This window comes from Pelecanus crispus, chromosome 4 (genome assembly GCF_030463565.1).
Source record: "Pelecanus crispus isolate bPelCri1 chromosome 4, bPelCri1.pri, whole genome shotgun sequence".
Classification (NCBI taxonomy): Eukaryota; Metazoa; Chordata; class Aves; order Pelecaniformes; family Pelecanidae; genus Pelecanus; species Pelecanus crispus.
The window spans coordinates 2,436,138-2,442,862 of record NC_134646.1 but is presented as its reverse complement, the minus strand read 5'-3'; positions in this window follow the sequence as shown (position 1 = coordinate 2,442,862).

Genomic DNA, 6,725 nt, shown 5'->3' with positions numbered 1-6,725 from the left:
CGAAGGAGATGCAGGCAAGACCATTCGGTCAGAATCAAAACAGCTGCAACGTGTCCCACAGTGCCGAGAATCTATAATTAAATATATTAACGGTTAAGATCAACGAGCAGATGGCCTGTCTTGTGCCCAAGTACATTTTCCACTGCCAGATTTTTCCAGCTACATTGTTGTCTTCTAGACAACCTGAGATGAGGATTTCTGTCTCACTGTTTCAAATTTCAAGTCAGCTATATAAATAGGAATAATTTCAGCACCTTTCCTAATTGCATCAAAATAGCAGAGACTGCATACCTAGCTACTGTAATTGTACAGTAGATGTATAAATCAGTCATTCATGTACTCTCACAATGCTTCACATGCCTAATTTTAGGCTCCTATCTCTTAGCAATATGGCAGCTTTTAACCCGAGCCTTCATTTCAGATGCTGCAATAAAATAATCTTGATTGAGCTCTGAGAGCAGACTACAGCTCCAAATCCTCATGCTACCTCATCCCCCCTTATACACAGCTGAAGCATCTGGATGAAAGTGCTGAAATACCACACATGTGGGAGGTAGTCGTACACTGTATGGGGGAAGAAGAAAAAAAAAAGGTTTTCAATACTGATCAGAAACTGTAAAAGTCATTAAGTTGATTCATTAATAATCAGTATATGCAGAAAAATACCCATGCATATAGCCATCTGTGAAGGATAACTCATTATGAGGGATGAACACACAGATGGTATTTAAATGTATTTGCAGTACCACAGCTAGAGGGGAGATAAGTCTAAAATAACAATTAGCTATCATAAGAAAATAATCAGCTTTGTTAAACACTGCTTTCCTTCACCTCGTGGATCTGCCTGAGTGTGGGAGCATATGCTCAGATCCTGGCCAGTATAAAAGGGCAGGACAGCCAGAATTTTGTAACCTCACTGCTGCAGAAAGCTCTGGTCAGAGCAAATGGATCCTACTTCAAGATTAGGTCAAATTCTGAAATCTCTCTCTTTGAGCACAACCAGAATGTTGTTCAGAGTCAGACATGTTTCCTCTGAAAAAAACCCCAATCACGTAGGAAAAACAAAACTCCATGTACTACTGCCGAAGCGGTCCCAGGCTGTGCCGCATAAGAATTATACAGATTTTTATTTACCCAGAACTGGGGGAGGAGAAAACAGAGAAAGGGAGGATAGGAAATAAACACCTGTAAAAATGTTAAGCCTGGTGCTGGCAGGAGACCACAGCTCAAAGGATTTTGAAGGGTCAGGACAGCGTGATTACAGAGGCACTTTTCCCCAGCAGAGGGAAAAGTCCTTCTCCTTTTCTCACTTGCCGCAATCCTTTTGCCTCCTTCGATCTCTTTCCACGTAACCCACGTCTTTCCTCTCAAAATAGCTACAGATCTGCACAAACACTAATTGAAAGAACATGTCTGGTGTTGTGTAAGGTGCATGTGTGCAGCGTTTGCTCGGGAAGATGAGCCGTGCTAAGCAACATTTCAGCATGGAAAGTTTCTAAGGCAGATGAAATGCTGAAATTCTCTACCTTGCCCAGGACCCCAAATGGCAGAACAGCATCTTCACAATAACTGGGTGATGCAACAGGAGGATATGTAGCAATGCTCTCACCAGTCACTCTGGTTTTATTCTAACATTATTGTTTCGTATCAGTGTCAAAAATGGCCTGAAATCACTGCTGAATTGTGCCAGATCACATCCGGTGCTGTATGGCCTTTGTGCTTAAATAATGCAGGTACTCTGACATGTTTTCAGATTGTCAACTACTCAGATGGATAATTGCACACAAAAATCAGAACCCCTAGCATTTAAGGCTCTTATGTTAACGTTCTGTACAAGGCAAATTCCATTTCAGGAAAAACAAATTTTCAAGCTCAGAATTTCTCAGTGCAGACTTACAGCTCCCATCTGGCTATCCAAACAAAAATTTCTACTCAAAGACACAAATCTGAATATTCCAGCAAGCATTAGCTATCAGAGAAGGAATGATACCAATGATTTGCTCTGTATCAGGAGCTTGCTTTAGAAACAGTCATCCCCAAGCACCTCTGCTTACGGCATTCCGGTATGACCTGGCAGGGCAGTCTGAAACAGCACAAAACAGGTTCCTTTCAGACAAAATGACACCAAAAGGCACGCTCCAGCTACTAACGGGACTTCAGTCCACAAGCCAGTCCCAAGAAAAAACCCTGAAACATGGTTAGTGTAGACAACTGTTCCTCCACACTGGAAGTCAACACAGCCTGCGTGCCTAGCTGTATCTTCAGTGCTGCTTAGGAACCCGACAGTACCAGCTGCAAAGGAAGACAGATGCTTCCGCTTTTTGGAAGAGGCGAGTGCCTTTAAAGATACCTTTAAAAATGCAAACATGAGCAAAAAAATTCCTTTTTCAGGAACTAAAACACTTCCAGATCACTTTTAAAAAATGGAGAGTACATTGAGCAAGCGCTCAAGTACAGAGTTAGGTACTTTGCTTGCTTAGGATGTGTTCAGGAGTACTGCCTATCTGTTTTGATAAAATGTGACCTTGGATCTGGGAGCACCTTTGGAGACACAGAATAACACTTACTTCCCTCCTTCCCTGCAAAACAAACAAGCATTTGTTATTTAGACAGCCCTACTTTAAGCATGAATTTTGGCCATCCATACTGAGGGATGGTCTAGTATTAGCGTGCCCTAGGAGCACCTGCAGAGAGCAAGCCCAAGCAGCAGCACCTGCCTGTCTTATCATGAACAGTCTTTGTCAACAGGTCTCTCCCAAGCAGTTCCTGGAACTGTGAACTTTTTCACTTCGTTACCCTTAGATTTTTCTGAGGGCCACAGCCTGAGCAAAGGAGTGCGCAGCAGTAAACCAAAGACTCCAATGGAATCAAACCTGTTTCAAGGGTGGAAGGAGCAAGGAAAAGAATAGAGCCAGTCCAACTGCTCAGCACCTCTGATCCTTCCTCATCCACCCAACAGTGGCATACACCCCTCCCCTTCCTAAAATCCTGGACCCAAGAAAAAGAAGAGGAACAGGGGCCCATAAAGACACAGCCTGGAAGACCTGATGAAGTTGAACAGTGGCATCATCTCAAATACAGGCTGTATTAAACCAGGGGAGACAAAATGATGCAGCTAGGAAACAGCCAGCTACAGACTGCTCCTTTCTCATCCTGCTCTTGACCACCATTCCCCTCCTGCAGAGATGTTTACATTTTCTCGGTGCAGCTAGAAGGCCTCTACAGCAGGCTTTCCCCACGCCTTCTGAGAAGCTGCAATACATTCATATGCGGCTCTCCCCTGGTATACGCTGCTGCATAGAGCATCTGCTAGCAAACATGGGTGCTAAGGAAAGCAGGGTGATAAAACCCGCGGTATGCACTTACACCAGGGCAGAACTAAACCACCACCAGAAAAAAAGCATGGACTCAAGAGCCACACATGGACATAGACAACTAACAGAACAACAGAGTTCAGTGCCTCAGTGGAAGACCGCAGGCACGTAGAGAAGATGCACGTTCCCTGTTCACCAGAGTGAGTGTTCTAAAGGCAGGAGAAACATGGAACAGCCAGAGTCCGACTCCCAAGCCAACGGATAACATATTCGTTTTTGCAACTCTTAAAACACAAGCTGCTGACTCATTTAATACTACCATATAATACCACATAAACTCATTGAAGGAAAACTTGCACAAACCCATTTGCGTCAACCACCCCAAAACAAGAACAACAAGAGCCTAGATAAATTTCCTGGCTTACCATAAATATTATTGTAACTCCTTCAAAACCAAAACAAGTGACAGCATTTTGAATCAAATCCTACACATTCCATCACATCACTGAGCTTGTCCACATTACAGACTGTGCAGAATTTGGTGCTCCACCCACGTGAATCGACGGCTTCCTGCAAGGAACACCAAAGCGAACTCCAAAACAACAGGGCTCCTAGGAAAGATGACACACTTCCCGTATCACGTGCACAACTGAACCCCCACTAACTTGACAATTTTATAGACATTTGGACAACTGCAGAAAGAGATGGGCAGACTCTCGAAGGCAATGAGAGGGTACAGCAGACTTACTGAAAGTTTACTAGGAAAAAAACCTGAAAAACAGGGAAACAGAAGTTTTAAGTTCTGCTAAAAGATAAACAGCAACAGTTTGTTTAAGAGCTACAGATTAATTAAAAAAAAAAAGTTCAAATACTTCTCCCAAGAATAAAAATGCTAGCTAGCCCTAGGGAAAGTGATAATCCTGCCTTCCCCTCCTAGAGTAGATACCTACGTATGTCCCACGTGTACATCAGGCTCGGTGCATCTCGTAGCTGGAAACAAGATGGTGACGCTTGTTTTGTTTTACACATGCACTGACCTCTGCACCTACACAGTTACTGTGGTACCAAAAAGGAGAATTTCAGATAGAAAACTCCCAAATGCAGTTTTATACAGCTTGACCCATAAAAAGGATATTTCAGCTCAAACTACGAGTGCGAGTAACTACTTTGGAACGCAAAACGTTGTTACAGAGAAATAAAAAGAAAAATGCAACTTACCTTGCCAGCAATTTCTAACTTCTGGGTTTATTAAGACAAACACAATAGAGGCTCACCACTTTTTTTATTTTTCTTTCTATTTAGTACCCAAAGTGATCAATAATCTCTGAAGTGATTTGCCTGATTAGAGATTCAGAAACTCCTCCTCAGAATATAAATAATCAAGTAAGCTGCCCCCTTGGGCACACAGCAGAAAGTGCCATGTTTTTCCGCGCCTGCAGTATAGAATGCGTGTGCTGTTCTGCAGCAAGTGCAGACCCTGCGATTTATTTACTGCACGGTTGTTTTGAGCAGCCTTAAGAATCCTCTGCCATGTGATGCTTAAGAACAGCTACAGCTCTGAAATGGATTAGGATTACTGAAGAGGATTATGAATGAGAAATAACAGTATGTTGGCCTCGCTCATCTGAAGAGTCAGCTCTTACACACTTTCAAGTTGCCTTCTGCTAAATGCAAACTTCTAGAGAAAGAAGAATTAAAGGTTTCACCCCTTCCCTATATTGGGCTGAAAAATCTTCTGGGCTTTGTAGCTAGGGAATCTGTACTGCAGAAACAAAAAAATGGAAGCAGCAAGGATAATGTATTTAACTTAGTTCTATTTAATTACTTAACAATTCTAAGTCATGAATCTGACTGGGCTTGAGAAAGCAGAAAAGCTATTTCACTTCCTGCTCTCTAAAAAGCAGACACACAAAGCAGATGGAATCTCAAACAGAAGGATGATCAGTAAGCAATTCAAACAACTACAAATGATCCTCCTTTCTTAAAAAAACAAACAAGATCCCACAAAACACCCAAACCCTCCAAAACCAGTCAGCACTACATTTTAATTTTTCCAGCATTGTTAAGATGGTTTTATTTAAGGTATTAACAATCCCGCCTCTCTGTATTTTCATCAGATTTCAATTCTTACGCAAAAGCAGCTCACCATATTTCACAGATTAAATCATCTAGTTTGTAAGACATATCATTTACCACTTCCTCAGTGTTTATAATTTTAGCACATCATTAAACTAAGACCAAAAAGTTACACATCCTTCCAGTTAGCAAAAAAAAAGAGCAAAGTTGGCATATAGGCTTTATTTTGTTGCAATCAGGATGTCTGAACATTTATAAACAAATGAAACACAAGGCTTTTTAAAGAAAATAATTTACAAGAACAAAAGCAAAATAAAAGAAAATTAGACTTCTTCAAATCTAGTTTCTTTTCTTGTTTAAAACTCAACACCCCCCCCCACACACACACATTTCAATAATCTGCTCTGTGGCTGGGCCTGAGCAAGGTCTGAGCAGCTGATGAGACATAAACAGGACAAGAGCAGACAATTGTTTCCTGAATATTCACGGATAGCAAATAATTATACACTCCAGAGCTGTTTGTACACATTGAAACAAATACATTTGATTAAATTTATATACCACTGAGGACCCGGGCACACCACTGCCAGAAGATAATCAGCCTAACACTGCTGAGGTCAAGAAGGCTATACAGAATCACACCTGTAAGGATCCTTTTGTCTTTACTTGTGGGTGGCTGTTACATAAAGAAAACCTCCTGGGATCAGGAGTCAGTGCCTGCTCTGTGAATTAAAGCAATGGCATTCTGAAATCGCAAAAGATACTGTAACCGCCGTTATTTACAACTTCCTCAACGAACTCTGTTTTTCACATTTATCGTCCTGGCTGTACAATGGTGTCAACAGTTGTGTAACTGGGTCAAGGCAAAGCTTGCAGCGCATTTATCTAGGCAGAAGTAGAGGATGCAGGTAAGTAGGTTATGACACTTAGCCAGACTCAGCGCAAGGAGATAAAGGGCCCACAGCTCCCGAAAGCTCTATCAGAACAGTTTGCATAACTGGTGCACACTGCAGGTGACATTGCACATATCGGGGAAACGGTGCTCTGACCTAACACACTCATCATACCTTCTTCTCCCACGTAAAATTCTCACTGGCATTAGCGGGAATTTTGTCCAGTGAAGAATGGGATCTCTAAGCTTTATGTGAAGGTATCTGCTGTCTTGCCTCTTTAAATCCCTCTGTAATTCTGGGGCACTCCCAAGAAGTGCCCAAATTTAATATGCAGTCGCAGCACAACCCAACAAACAAACAAACAAACCCTCCTCTACACTATAGAAATTAGTTGTAAACTTTCTATTGAAGGCAACTTTCAATTCTATAAAAGCAAACCCAT